The sequence below is a fragment of the Heliconius melpomene genome, chromosome 19, assembly GCF_056956725.1.
Source record: "Heliconius melpomene rosina isolate 202511_hmr_F chromosome 19, ASM5695672v1, whole genome shotgun sequence".
Lineage (NCBI taxonomy): Eukaryota > Metazoa > Arthropoda > Insecta > Lepidoptera > Nymphalidae > Heliconius > Heliconius melpomene.
The window spans coordinates 3,940,168-3,956,653 of record NC_140407.1 but is presented as its reverse complement, the minus strand read 5'-3'; the positions used below and the strand labels follow the sequence as shown (position 1 = coordinate 3,956,653).

General features: G+C 31.9%; 1 long non-coding RNA gene across 1 annotated transcript; it reads right to left on the bottom strand.

The window, feature by feature from the left end:
• Positions 1-1,454: 1,454 nt before the first annotated feature.
• On the bottom strand, positions 1,455-11,829 carry LOC146528393 (uncharacterized). Its single transcript, XR_014879108.1, has 2 exons — positions 11,383-11,829; positions 1,455-2,275 (listed from the first exon to the last, which is right to left on the bottom strand). It is a non-coding gene; the product is annotated as an uncharacterized LOC146528393 (long non-coding RNA).
• Between the last annotated feature and the right edge of the window lie 4,657 nt (positions 11,830-16,486).

The window sequence follows — 16,486 nt, the reverse complement described above, 5'->3', positions numbered from 1 at the left end:
AGGAATGTTTAACGGGCCTCGAGCCCTACATAGGTACCGCTAGCCGATACATCAAATGTTAGTGCTTCGGTAATATCTTATTAAATCTATACGTAAGCGATCACGCCATATAGGCTCGGAATGTAGGTGGTGGTAGTGGTAACGGTGAGGACCTTTACAGTATTAAGATTTATACTCGAGAGCGGAATAGATAGACTGTATATGGATATATTATATACGGATAATTAGATGTATTTAACTTTTTTAAATAATGTATAAAAATTTTAACGTAGCGGGATTTGAACCCGAGTTTCTTGAAAACCGCTAACTTAAATGGTTTAAATATATTTTTAGAAAGGTTTGTTTAGAAAACGTATTTTTCTTTTTTTAGTGGCGTTATGTTCTGTTACTTAGGTCCCTATGTCTGACAAAAAAATATTCAGCATCATTTTAATATGTGTTATTGCATCTTAAAATAAGTATAATGCATATAATATTATTATAATTAACTCAATGGCACTTCAAGTAGATTTTAGGTGAGTATTTAAGGTCGTTAAAATTTTAAGTTAATATATTTTGTATCTGTAAAATATTCGCTTATTATGAGAGTCACCTAGAGCTTTATGATAATTATCAAATATCTGTATAGTTAATATTTCGTGCTATAAGGACTAATAATTAAAAATAACGTATACCTACATTTTTTTTACTCGTATTTTTCTTTTATGTTACTTGTTACTCCTTAACTCCCGACGCAAAAAGAAGGGTGTTATAAGTTTGACATGTCTTTCTGTCTGTGTGTCTCCTTGTGGCACCGTAGCTCCTGAATTAATAAACCGATTCGGTTGTGATTCTCTACTAAAATATTAATTCATATGCAATATATTTAATAGCATAAACATACTGTTGATAGATCGACATACTTTGTATATTGTATGTATTTTTGAAAAATATAAATAAAATAATGTTTTGTTTTACAGTTTTAAGTAAATAATAGTAATAATTAGAAAATTTAAGTGAGGGCCGTAGCTTATTCAATATTTATTTTGTCTGTGCTGTCTGATACATAAAATCTTCTTCCCGCATGCATCAGGGTAGGCAGGTAGGTAGCCTAATATTAAGGCACTCCGCAAGCCAGGTTCTGCCTAATTCTGGAGGCATTGTGTATTTCTGCTTCGAGACCAGAGCAAACTGATGAATATATTAAGAGAGGGGCACAAGCGTACGATTGTAAACGCAATGGTTGTGGGATAGATTCCCATTCGCTTTTGTTTATTTTCATTTCTCCCTCTGATAATGAGCCATAGCGCGTCGTAGACATCCACCATTAGGAATTATTAGGAATTGGGGAACGAAATTTCTTAACACTAGATTCTTAGGTTCGTTCTGTCTTCCCTTCTATGTGAAGGATACAAGGTGAAGTAAAAAAAAAGAAAAGAGGAAGGGAGTTTATGATTTGGGTAGATAAAAAAATATTTTCAAATGAATAGAGAACATCTTTATTATTATCTTAATCTATTTGATAGTTTATTACAAATATATATTGTTATACACTAGGGTGGGATCCTTTCTGGGCTTTTTTAATAAAAAAGGCGATAGTTATCCTTCCATTAAAACTAATTTAATTTTTATTCAGTCTTAAATGGCAACACTGAATCAAAATGTGAAAAGACGGCTGGACACAGTCTTATCAATTAAACATGTATTAAATTAAAATAAAATATAAAAACGAGAGAAGCAGAAGTAAGCAATACTTTATTTACATTTTTTTCAAGCAAAATCAAATTGGTAACTCGAATTATGCGGAAAGTTATTAGCAGAAATCTAAACATTTACCTAAATAACTACGTAATATAAAAAAAAAACTTTATATATGCGGTAAATTTTGAAGGTTTCTCATAAAATATACAGTCACAAGAAGATAACCATTCAAAACAACCCTTTGCCTCTTTTTGCTTGTCTTTAATTCTTAATTATCTATGTTTCGATGCAACTTTATTGACATAAAGAAGATGGCTTTATAATCTGTAAATTATAACTATCCTATACCTATAACCAATTAAAAAAAATATACCTCTAGAGCAATCCATTTTACAAGTGCCGATAAAGTTGCATCAACTTATCTTAAGGATTAAATAAAATAATTTATATAAAATACAAATGCATGAAAGATATGTAAGTTCTCGAAAAAACGTTTATTCAGTCAAGTATATCTTATATCTAGTGAGTATTGATAAACATTGAAGGGCCACCGAAAGCGCTGGTGACAAGAATGCTTGAAGCAGTAGGAGTATATCTGAAAAGAGAAGAGAATACAATTAATATAAAAATATAAAAAAAGTAATAATTTATAATTATAATAACTAAACCTATCACGATACTATTAAAAGTGTGTATATCAAAGTATATTTTTATTTTATAACGTCGCCTTCCCCGCATTCTAGAATGAGAAAGACAATTTGTTAAAACGATTTCTCTGTCGTCCCATTTTAGAGCACCCATGGTGAGTGGCGGAGCTTAACCCCGTGCTTTAACTTAAGAAATTGAAAAATATTTGAAATGTAATCATTCCCTTAACGGCAGTGGAACTCATTCTGTTTCCAATTAGGTAATAATGACGTCAAAAGTAAAAAACAACAAAAATTATAGGTTTTATCAAATAGCAATACATACTTAATTATATGAGTAAACCGCCTCGTCAACATTATATTTTTCATATTACATGCCTAAAAACCTTAAGGCCAGTTTTCATTGGTCAATACGAGTATGTCAGGTGGCCAGCGCTTTTATTGACTCTTAAAGCCTTAACATACTATATTAACATTTTTTTTATTTAATGTAATTTTATTGATATTTAATAGGCCTTATGCTTTTTGTATTGTAAATTATAATGTTTTATGATCTATATTTTATGTTTTTAATAAACTTGGTATAATTAAGGTATTTAAAACGCATGTGCGTCACAAAAATATATTTTTAGATGAGATAATAATAATAATTAGACCTTAGGAAAATAACAAGAATGCTAAAAGTTAAAGATAAGTATTTATTTTTTAATATATTAAAAATTGCATCTTTAGATACGCAAATTGAAGAACATTGTGTGAATTTGTTGCATTGCATTGTGTCGGCATGCCTTTGCAAATGTTAAACAATGACGAAACAAAAAATAAAAATATTCACCAAATAATAGTTCAGTGTTAAAAGTTATCTCAGTTCTATTGCGTATGGGGCACATTTTATTACTTTATAGTCATTTTTTGCAATCACTTTTTACCATTAAAATTGCAAAAAAGTGTTCGTTTGTTAAAAACAAAAATCTCTTTCTGTTTGCGCAACTTAATTGTTTCTAGATAGGCCACGGTTGTAGCTATTGTTCGAAAGGCGGTACCTTTAAGGACGTCATGAAATTACTTAAAGTAATTAAAAAAAACGCCGTCTCTGCATTATGGGAAGCGAGCTCAAATGATGACATAAAGACTGCACTTAGGTTATGTGAAAAGGAAGTGTGGTTACGTATACATTACATAAGCTGCATTTTCTATAATGATCAGTAAACATTGTGCTTATAATACTTTAATCGCAATTTAATGATGCAAAATATTGTTTGTCTGTTACTAGTTGTTTAGGCATCGGAATTGAAATCGATTAAATATCGAGTTATCTGTACGAGTTAAGTTAAATTAATTATCTGTCCCGAAACAAATGCGAGGCTTTCACTTGTAAAGTTTATTTTATGTTGCAAGAGAAGATGAAGATAACTAACAATTAATAATTAATGATAATATATAGCCTGAAGTAATTTTCAATTACAAAAGTTTTATGAACATGTCGTCATGTCTTGAAACCATCCTTGGATTAGCAGGCATACACCTGTTCGATTAAACTAATATATAAATAAATTGACGAATATATAGGTTAACTAGCAGAACCTCTTGTCTTTGCCAGTTAATTAATTGAGCTTTGTACATTGAATTAAAAAAATCTGCAAAAATTACCAATATTTTATTATTTTTTAATTATAAAAAAACACCATCATCATAATTTTTTTAAATCGAATTTAAAAAAATTATGATTATTAGAAAAATACATCTTCTACTTTGTTTTTAAACGGTTTTATTGAGAATTGATGTCAAATTAAGTTCGTGTGAAAAAAGTTAAGCAAGTTTCTCTCTCACAGTCTACCTTCTTTAAAATATATTTTTAAGTTTAACCTAGTCCACAATAGATGGCGCTATGGGTAACTTCTAAATTTAAAAAAAATAATAAAAAAAATCGAGATTCTCGTCATATAAAAAATAAATTCAATTTGATATGGAATTCATTATTCAAACAAATTACCATCTCGCTCTGTCTTACGATCGCTTGGATCTTCAACTAGAACACTGTGTACCAGGAGAACAGATGTGACGAGGAGTTCTGTTGGTTCTTTGCAACACTCTTAAACTTAGAGTGTTGTCATTTGGATTCATTTAAAACTAATACTAATATTATTTTTTATACTATTAGGTACAACTTTAATTGTATAGTTATAATGAACTGCTACAATATAGTCATATTTTAAATCTGATAAGGTAAAATTTTCCCCAGAAATTTTAATTTCCCCAGATTTTTTTTGGTATTTAGGGCAAAAATAATAATATACACAGTTCTGAAATTGTTTTTTGTTTTAGATTTTAACACAATAAATAATTAATTATATTACAATAATATTTTTTCGCGTTTAATTCGTAGATTTATTTATTTATTTAGTTTTCGTAAATTAAAGTAAAAAAATATTAATAATTATCTGTTAATCATAAACTGTAATTAAATCTGTGGCTATAAATAAATCTTTCTATTTTCAAACGTCGAACGCGAAAAGATACGCGGAAGTTAATAAATAAATAATGCCCGTTCCTTAAGATCAAGAAAAGCGAGTTATCTCAGCTTATTACGGGGAGACGAGGTACCAGGCTCGCAGATATTGCCAAGAGGTTGGCTTGTGACGTAACCATTATACAGTGTGTTTATACTTTAGAACACACACTCGTAACGTAGTGTAATACAATCGGAGCTGACGACATTTTGACGCATTCCATTTAGTATCGAGTTTTTGTGACAATATATATCTCTTTACGTATATAAATAGGTTTGATAAGGTGTAATGATGTTTATCTATAATTAAATATATTTTTTAATCACATTTTAAATAGTTTTTTTTTAAATCACCAATTAATAATTATCATATTGGTTTATTTGGTGGTGGGTTCAATCTCTCTGGACGATTACTTGTTGGACTTTAATTAATTTAATTTATGTATATATGAATTTAATTTATGTTTTTACTTATACATGTATAGTTATTTAAATACCATAATATTTATCTATTTTGGGATTAAATAATCACAAATTAAAATTATATGTATGTATATATTTTTTACTATTCACAAAAAAAAAATTAAATAATAGTTATATTATATTCTAGATTAAGTAAAACATGGCCGATAGGCAGATAAATAAGATAGGAGGTGTAAAACGACGTTTTTTCTAATTCGTAAGGTTGACGATCCCAGCACGCTTGACGTGTTTGCGTTATGCGGAAACGTTAACACGCGGTGTACAGACACGCTCTGCCATACACTTGCAAACACCCGAATTACAGTGCCGTCGGCGAGTCGTGGTCGCCCTGAACTTAGCTAACAAGGGGACGAAGATTTGATATTTAATTTTTTCTTATTTTTTAATATTATTTTCCCGAGTGATCAATGCTCAAAAGCTTAGAAAGACTAACTTCTGAGTGGCCACAACTCTTGGACCGCACTGAGAGAGTTCCGCACTTCTGTGTGTATTTTACATCTGTGTACGTTTATTTTGTTCGTGAGCCGACGCTATGTTTCAAGTACTAGGCTGGCATAAGCGGATGGAAGTGACATTATATACGATACTGATAAGGTTAGTTAAGGCTAGGCCAGCTTAGTTTTCATATTACATTACCATATCTGAGCGCTAAACTTTGTTTCCTAAAGAATTAACTATTTTGTATGCTGTACTAATTTTCTTTATGGCGGTTTTGCATAATGCTTGTAAAGTACTAATTATCGATTAAAATGAGAGCGTTAGGCTGAATGTAGTTTGGCATTAGCTACAATTATAAAAAAAAAACTATTATATTTTGTATTTCGAACAGTTGTTTGGAGTTGTGCTGTTGCTATTTGACATAACTTTGATTGTTTGATTTACTGTTTATAATATAACAAAAAAGATAACATAGGCTGTAAAGTAAATATTTAAATATTTTTACTTAAAACATAGTAGATAGATAATTTTCTTGGTATAGTCTTCGTGAATTACTCTGATTAGGTGTATGCAGAGTTTATTGAACCGCTTTGCTTCATCTCCCGTATCGTTGGTGCAGTGGTGTCAATGACTTGATAGATGACGAATACCGACAGAAAAACATAGCTTAGATGCTAGATGGGGGTAAGATCAGACGATAAATAAATAATACGTATTAAATTTTCTTTTAAAAAAATTATAATTTTATAATGATAAGAATATTTCATCATTGTATGCCTCATGTAAAAAGGAAATACAGAAAATAAACATAACTTGATATTTTTGTTTTAAATTATGAAAGCAGACATCCTTGGGGCCACTAAAAAAAATCGAAATACACATCTGCAGTAAAAATCAATTTAAAATTCATGTCAATAACATAGAATAGGACGCTCTAAAATTATGAAATTAATTACTCAAAAGTATTAACGTATTTTATAATCTAACAGCTTAATTTACATAATTATTAAAAAAAGTAATAATTAAACATATTAACTCCAAATTTGTGTTTAGCCTTAATAGTAACTAACCAATGTCAAACGAGACTTAATTATTTATGTAGAACAGTGTTATTTAATATTTATATTTTATAACTTGTAATTACCGAAATCAGAGTTTTTGCGCGACCAAAAGTATTTAAAGTCAAGGCTTTTCAACGCCATCTTGGTATTGAGGCGATATCGATAATTAAAATGTAAATACACGGTAGCCACAGCACCGACGCTGACCCGCCATTACGGCAACTATTATGAAAGGACTTATGCAACTAAACTCCGGCAAGGTTGATATGTAATGCTAAGTCTGGGTCTAAAGTCTGACCCACATTGCATTCGGCCTTTGATGTTTCGTGTTGCAACTTGATTTCTTAATCTTTATGCATCTGCTATGCAATTGGTAAAAGGACGAAAATTGACATTAATTATATCGATTAAAATGTATGAAATGCGAGTTTATTATATCGAGTTGGTGTTTTATATCGATATTGACATTGCTTTAACGTAATGCTTGCACATACAAGACCTTTTATAGTAGCGCAAGAATATTTATGATAATTTAAATTTTATTTTAAATATTTATTATATGTGAAATCGTGTAAGTTAAAAGTAAGATAGTTATACAGGTTGGCGGCTGAAAGGTATTTTATAAGCTTGATATTGATATTGAGATTCTTAAATTTAATGAAGTTTAAAAATCTCACTCAATCCACTCAATGGAGTGGGATTTTTTTAATAGTATTATTATTGCAGGGCCTTCGTTATGTAAAGTATGTAACGCATCCAATACAATAATTCGGATACGAAAAATAGAACATACATTTATCGTATTACAAAATCCAGTATCATGCTGTATGCCGTATGTAGCAGGGCAGGCAGATGGAGCCGGCTCCCCACATTCTGCCGAATTCTGAAGGCGTTGGGTATCGAGTGACATTTTGGCCCAACACCATAAAGAAATGGAGATTTTAAATATTTCATTTTCTCGAGCGGAAATCGAACCCACAATGCGTTTATGACCGTAGCGTCACACGCTTGAGCCCCTGCGCTACAACCGTCAATTAAAAATTGTTCTAATGATTGATAATGATTGCTATTTCTAGCAATATTTTCCTCAAAACCAATTAAATAAAGACAACCATATAGGAAAATTAAATCATCACAATAAAAAACAAAACATAATTTGGATGTTATTAAACCCAGAAACAGTCATCGACGATTCGATATTACATTAGAATAGTCAAATAAAATATTTGAGTTCAAACTAATAAAAGAACCAGTTCCTTGACCAAGGTTTGTTGACTCCTTAAAATATTTTGTCGAAAGATTCTATCTCTATACATATTTCATAGGTAATATCGTGAAATGAAGATGCTAGGTCATGTGACCTGATGATGATTATAAGGAAACGTAAATGTTCTTCTTGGTGTCCTATCAAGGCTGTTGATTTCGGTGGTGGTCAGTCAGTGCTGCCGATTCCAGTCTTGTTTAGAGAAATATTTTGGACTTTACCCTAAATTTGTTGAAAAGAAGCGCGAGAGTACAAGTGTAAAACGATTTATATATCAATGTAATTAATGTATAAAAAATATAATGAACACACGATTTTTTAGAATAATATAATATGTGATCTAATTAGTAATTATTATAATATTTTTTTATCATTAAATAAGAAATAGGGATGTCAAAAGCTAATGCAATCTAGTAATTTATGCGCGCCTCTCATACCAGAGCGTCGATTAATGCCCGTAATTTGGTACGTAAATAATGATTTTATTCTTGCATAAGTAAAAAGGCACCTGCCCGTACAATACCTACCTAGTGTTCATTTAATTATTTAAACATTTACCTTTAATTAGAGCCGCCACCTGCTCTCCGACCTTGTATTGCACCTTTGTGCGCGACATGTACTTTGCATCGCAAAAAATGCATATTTTCAACATCAATTCATGAACTTCTAGTATGTATAAAGAAAAAATGGCGGCGAACGATTATATTGTTACATGTATTTTAATATATTTTTAGAAATACTTGCTTTGCATAGCGAACAAATGGCGATTTACGACCACCTTTAGGCTTACTACGAAGTTTTAAAAAAATAAAAATGAAATATATGTATTACATTGATATTTCTTTATTTTTTTATAATTAAAATCGCAATAAATTATGCATTAAGACGAATAATATATGTTATAGGGATTTAAACCGCGTGAACAATTAACCACCTCATATCCGGTGTATAATATTTCATTAAAATTTTGGCGAACAGTTTAAAGATGTTAACAGAGGACTAACGACCTGAGGCGATGATAGAAAGTAGAATGCAATGTAAACATTGCATAAATGCATTATTTAGATGACAGCAATTATCACGATGACGTCATTGTGTCACAGTTGGGGGGAGGGGGGGGGGGGTACTGGGGTGTCCAATTATATGCTGTGGCTATAAACTTAATTGCTGCTCAGAAAAATAAAGTGCGGCATCGCAGTTCGCCGTCCATTATCCAAAGTCATTAACATGGGTTACCCAATAGACTGATATATTACTGGAATCTATTTTCCAATTCAATATTAAGATGCGAGAACATAAAAAAAACTTCTTTAATAAGCACAAGAAGTGTTATTAGAAAAACTAAATCAAACATGTGCAAAACTTGTTAGTCGTTTTTTGTTTAAAACAAGAAGTAAGTACCTACTGAAACAATACTCGTATTTGATAAAAGATAGACATTTCCATAGAAACAACTCCAACAATGTTACATAAAACAATGTAAATGGAGATAAAAACGTATCGTCGCTTAGCTCAGGTTATCACAATCTAATTACGCCACATTAACTTACAACACAACTCGTCTTAGCCATATAAAGTTACCAAAATAGCTGGTATGAGTTTAAATGATCTAACAAAGGAAGACGGCCACGTGCGGAGCATAAGTTTATGAGCAAAAAAATATGGCTAGGGTAGGGAGGTAGTGACCTACGATGACGCAACCCAAAAACAGGCCACGCTGCAGTGGACCGAGGTCAAGGAGGTTCAACGTCGTCATCGTGTAATCTCCTCATGTGCAAAATTAAGTTAAAAATGTGATTCACAAAAAAAAATATATACTCAAAACTGAAACGACGTCCGTAATTACGTAAAATATATTTAATTGTTGCCTGTAATAATCTGTTGATTTTATTTAAATTGATTCGTAATCTGTGGTCTAATAAAGGCGGGAATTAAGGTGCGGTGATGAGCATTTTCGAGTGTCGCCGAAGCATCGGACCGCGTTCGCGTCTATTTTGAACTCCCGATCGGCCGCGCGCCGGGTTGTTGAACTGGATATTTCGGCAAACACAGACGCATTACGCGTTTTAATAATCTGGAAATGTTATGACACTGGCCAAGTTCCAACAAAATGGACAACATACGCTGGTTTGTATGTAAAATAATATAATTATTAAAAAAGGGTAACTTTAAAAATTGTTACTTTAAAATTTGATGAGATATTATAGACCTGACGTCGGTTTTCAACCCCGCCTTTACCTGAACTAGTTATATATGCAACAATAGCTATTAATTGTTATGAATTAAACGAGAACATTCATAATACAAATGAGTGCGATGCAATGTTTTTGCGAAACTGGACGCAAACATGCGGAGATCTGGTGTGATAGTGTGCGTGCTTTCGTCTACTTGTATGTGTGTGTGCAGTTTGTGTGTGTACGTGGAAGCGCGCGATGAAATAAAATATGTCCGGTCAACGAACCCGCGGTCGGTGCCATAAAAATTGCGATACTGGCCGAAATTCGGGCAGAACAGAAAACCCCAACCGCATTGATAAAATTATAAAATAAATAAAATGGTAGGAACGAAACCATTCTAATGAATCATTTTATTATTTACTTGAAAATACTTAAAACTCAAGGACAAAGACCTAGCATGTGTTTAATGGTAATAAACGATAATATTTTACTCTAAAAATATCCAATCCAAAAAATTTTCAACGATATAATCATTCATGCATAAAACTCTTCATGGAATTTCATGGAAATAAAGTGCATATTGAAGTATAAATAGCAATGATTTGTCAGACATTTTAAACAAACCAATTTAAAATTCAGGGACTGCACTGTTTCGAGGAAGAAGACGAAATAAGAATACTTACTTCAATACAAAGAAGATCTTCCATAGCCATTTTTGGGTGTTGAATTTTCTGAACAGAGTATTTTTCCTATATGCCTGCATTTCCGGATAGCACGCGGCGCGCAAGTCAGCTGATTTCCATCCGATGACCTTGTGAATACGCCTCCCTTCTTCTTCATTCTACTCGAACTATTTACAGCTGTTGTGATTATTTGCCCGTCAATCATGTTCTGTTAGACGGAGTTCCTCCGTTTTCTGCAAGAAGATGTTTCTTCCGGGCGCGTGCCAGTCGAGATTCTCCGTCTGCCACAGCACATATTGCCTCATAGAAGGTGGAAAGGTTTAGTAGATTTCAGTGGGGTCGAGCCCGATCATTTTTGTTTCTTAATATTGCCCAGTAGGATCCAGTACGTAAACATCCATTTTGGTAAAAAGATTCTAATAAGAAAATTCAATACACACCGGTCGGGTCCAAACTCTTGTCGGCCATCGGAAGTCAATACTGGCCGGTGGGATCGAGTGTCAGTACATCCATGTTGATGTTGACAGAATCTTTTAATATAGTCCAGTCGGGTCAAGAGTAACTATATCCATTGCGTAGCACAGTTTAACACAAAAGTTCGTTCCGTGCACGAGTCGCGATGTAAGGGTTATTTGTATCTGCACAATGGTCTGTCCGCGCGTGCGACCTGCCGGGCTGTGCGCGCTGCGGCGCGGGCGCAGGTTTATATGATGAAAGCGCCTTCCGCAGCCGCCATCTCGCGGCGAGTGGACATAACGTTAGAAAACACTTTTCCGAATGCTGTAATTGAAAGGGTTACCATGACCGCACACATTTCGTAGCGGCTCAGCGGTCCCATTGAAAAATAGTCAGCCTAAAAAATAAATACAGCATATGTTCGATGGCTCTAAAACAAGATCGACTGGCCCAGCGCGGCGCATATGGGTATCACCTGCTCCATTACAAAGGTGCGAAATTAATATTAGTTATAAATTGGGTCCTTAATCGTTCGCTTCATAATTTTTAAAACCTTTTAGAATTGATATATTTTAGGCGTTCAAAATGGTATAGTATTTTATTTAGGAATAAATAAATAAAATACTATTCCATTAGCATTAATTATTTAAAATTTCAAACGTACACATGTATTTAATTTGTTTTCGTTATATTAATATAGAAGTAACAGCCGTTCCAACAAATCATTCTTGAACATGTTTCTAGTGTATACGAGCTGACATATTTATCAATATTGATATAGTGAAACATTAAGTTGTATAAATAAATTGTATTTATACAATTTAGTATTTTTACACCAGGAAATGAGGTGAAAACACGAGGCTTGTCACCCTACAGCCCAGCAGCCATTAGAGTGTAGGAGGCACTAGACATTTCCTTTTTCCCCGGCAGAAAACTGCTTTCCACGCACACATGCCTATTTTTCGTCTCGCTCACTCTGTATGCGATTTAAATATGATATCCCTTTCCTTCGCTGTGTCTTCGAGTTTAATAAACGTGCAAATGTGATAGTTAATTTAAATTTAATATTGGATTAGAAATTTATATTATTAAATTTATTCAATAAGGCACTAATCGTGCTATTTTTAGTGTCTAGGAAATAGTAATTTGTAGAGTTTTAATAATTATCTATAAATATATGATTTTATTTTAAGAATTGCGTAAAATTTTGTTGTAATAATGTTGAAATATTTATTTAAGTTTAACTATTGTTAAACTTAAAAAAATATTTTAATAGAGGTTGTCGTAGTGCAGCGCCAGCGGTACAAAGTCTGACTGTAAACACGACGGTTGTGGATTCGATTCCCACTCGGTATAAGACCAGATTTTTCCTCTCTTTGGTAACAAGATTAAACACGGCGTTAAGTTCTGCCGCTTAAATACTCAATGTCTCGTAAATTGACTAGAAAATTCCCCATTTTCTTCATGTCTTACCCTTTGTTCTCTCTGTATACTCTGTTATATACGAAATACAGTATGAAGCAAATAAACAAAATTTTGCCACCTTTATAAATGGTAAAGATAAGAAATAATTACTCATAAGCCATATCATGTTAAGAATGTTCGAGTATGTTTACGGTCGAATTAAAGAACTTTAGGCCATTTTGGATCAAAGTTCTCTGAACAAAAATGCATTTTGCTTTCACAGGAAATATGTAGTTCATACATTTAGTTCAAATATGGCGCTTTATTTTCATTTTCTGTAGTTATTGCATCTTAAAAAGTTAAGTGATAAAATTTTGTGATATGTGTCTCCGTTATCGTACGTTTTTGTAATGTAGGAACACTACTTGATAGCATGAAAATTATTTATACTAATTTGACTTGTCAATTTAAATATTATTTTGTTCAAATATACGTTGGAAAGCACTTGTCAAAAGAGCCGACGAGAACATTAAGAGTTTCCCTTTACAATATGAAAGTTATAATTTTGTTACCTCATCGTTCAAGAAAATCAAATTATCTTGTCTTCACACTATTAGTTTTACAAATATTCTCAGATAGACTTTTAGTCAAAGTCAACTTCACTTGATAGTTTATATAGGGAACCTAGTATGTAGGAAGTGTTCTAAAAAACGTCCAAAATTTTTTTAAGATATTTTTTTTAAGTAGCGGAATTCTAAGCCACGCATTGTTTTGTTATCAGAGGAAGTAAATAATTCACCCCCCGAATGAATTCGAATCCACAACCTACACGTTTACATTCAGACGATGGCCTCTTTATATATAAAAATTATAACATTATAAAAACTGCTCCTCTTTATCTCTATTATATTTATAAGTTATTGATTCTCAATATGTTTTTACTAAGCTTAGTATGCAAGACTTGTAGTATGCGGCTGGAAGTCGTATGGCGCTTGCGTAATACTGTAATTATATTTACCACCTTTTTGCTTAAAAGAGAGAAAGAGGTCAGTCATTGTGCTGGGGCACAAGCGTGCGAATGTAAACGCGACAGGTTGCGGGTTCGATTCCCACTCGACGGAATGAAACATTTCATATTTTAATTTTTCCGCTCTGGTAAAGAGGCAAAGAGCAGCGTGATTGAGTTACTTCCGCACAGAATTATGCGGAAAGTGGGGAAAGGGAACGGAGTGTCTTAACACTACGTCGGAGCTTCCTTATGTGCGTTATACAGCGTGAAGCTATAAAAATATTTCTATATTAAATTTTAATCTTCTTACATTCTTGTCTATAGAAAAAAAGGAATTTTGTCACATTTATTGGACCTATATTAAGTCTGAAAATACTTTTTAAAATTCTTGTTTTGTTTTTTCGATCCAAAATCGTACCACATGTTTATTTTTAGCTTACAGCAATTAAAAAATAATGATGACTGAAAAACCTTGAAAGTTCTCAAAAATAATATACATGTAGGTATTAACTGTAACTGCATAACTATTTTTAACTAAAATGCACCAAATAAATGGGAGAAACAGGGAAAATTTTCTAGAAAATTAATTTAGTTTACATGTTTGAGGCAACTCAACGGATGTGAGTTTGATTTTCATTCATAGTAGTTTAGTATCAAAAATTAGACGGAAACTGTAGGGACACGTAAAGTAATTAAAAGTGACAAATATAATTATGTATATACATACATATTTCGAAGAAAAAAAATCCAGAAATCGGCAGAAAGTGGGGAACGGAGTGTCTTAACTCTAGGTTTCCTCTGCCTACCCACTGTGTGCGGGATACAGCGTAGAGCTGATTTTTATTTCGAAGAAATAGGTTAGTTTATTTCAACTTAAAACACTTGTAAGTTTAATTATTGAACAAATTGAGTGTATGTAGTAATAAAACAAGGTATTTATATAATTTCAAAAGTTGAAATATAAATAAATGTTACACATTCTTCTCACATCCAAATTGCAAGGTTCTTTTGTAGGACAAGGAATAAGTATTAAAATTCCACAGTGGATTGTAAAAACGCGATTAAATAAGTTTAAGATTTTAATTAAAGTCGTTCTCGTTTGTTCCAGTCACTATGTAATTTATTAATGTCGATGAAGTGATAAAAGGTTATATTATATCAGCTATTTAAATAAAGCCAAAATATATATATTTTTAATATGATATAACATTTTAACTATGCGACCTCGTTTGTACTTGTGAGAAAATCGAATTTCAAATATAGTTTCCAATATTATAAATATAGAGGCCATCGTGAGACGGTAAGCCATGAAGCTGTGGATCCAATGGTTCCGTAGCAAAAGGGGGAAAAGCTGAGAGCGGAGTGTTTTAACACTAGATCACAGATAGTGTCACATCGTGAAGCTAGTTAGCGTGAGGTAGGTTCAAAATGCACTTTTACTGTACTTATTGGTTACATACATATGAAGATAGATAATATTTATCTAAATGTATACGTATAATATATTTAACTAGTAGAAGTAATGAGTGTTAGTAAATATATTCAAGACTGCAGTTTCCGCGCCGTGGAGAGAGTGGCAATGATGCTTCATATACCTTTGTTTAGATACAGTTTAAACAGAAAATTATATAGAGACTGCCTTTTTTATTTAAATTTTGCTTAGTTTTCGTGCGAACTTAGTGTCAAGGTATTCCGTTCTCCACTTTTCGCCTGTATTCAAGATATTGCATGTTGAGTAACGGAAGTCAACTGCGCTTTGTCTTTTGATAGAGCTGAGAAATTAAAATAATTCAATTAGATGTGTCGGAATCGAACCCGCTTCCATCGCGTAAAACGTCCCACTTTGCAACGTTGGCCTCATATTATATAACCAAGTTTGCATTTTGTCTTGTAATATAATCTTTGCGTACTTTATCTCAAAGTTATGCTTGTTTTCCTTAAGTAATCAGTAATATGTGGTATAATTGATTTAAACTTGCAATTAAAATATTTCTGTCATAAATCATTAGTAAACAATTATATATTTTTATTTTATTTTATATATTTTTTATTCATTCGGTATTAGTTGGTATTAATGTACGTTTCAAATATGTAGTTTTTAATATAATAAAAAAAAACTTTTCTTTAGATATATGTAAGATTCGTAAAATAGACATTAATTTTATAATGTACAATATTGTATAAATAACGAAAATCTTTCAATAAAATAAAATAATAAAATTTTATTATCTGTATATTATGTGGGATTTATAAAATTATTACCAGAAAAAATCTTTTAGCTTGGATGTCGTTACACACACGTACACAATATTCAGAATTAAAATATAAACATATTTTATTATTAATTTATATAAGAAAAACAATGATATCTTATCTATTACCGCTCTTTGCTCATATTAGGTTTCAGGTTCAATTTCTGCTGCTAAATATTCATTCTCAATTCTTTATTATAAGTCAAAACTTATTAAATTAGGAAAGTCTTTTATGTCTATGAATGATATACATTATTGTTTTTGGCAGAGGCATTTTAGTGTTAAGCCACTAATTTCCCCCAGAATGGGAATCGAATCTACAACTGTCGCATTGACTATACGGCCTCAGAAATACATTCATATAAAATTTTCTTACAACATTTTTACAATGATTGTCGTATCCACGACTACTCTGTTCGCAAA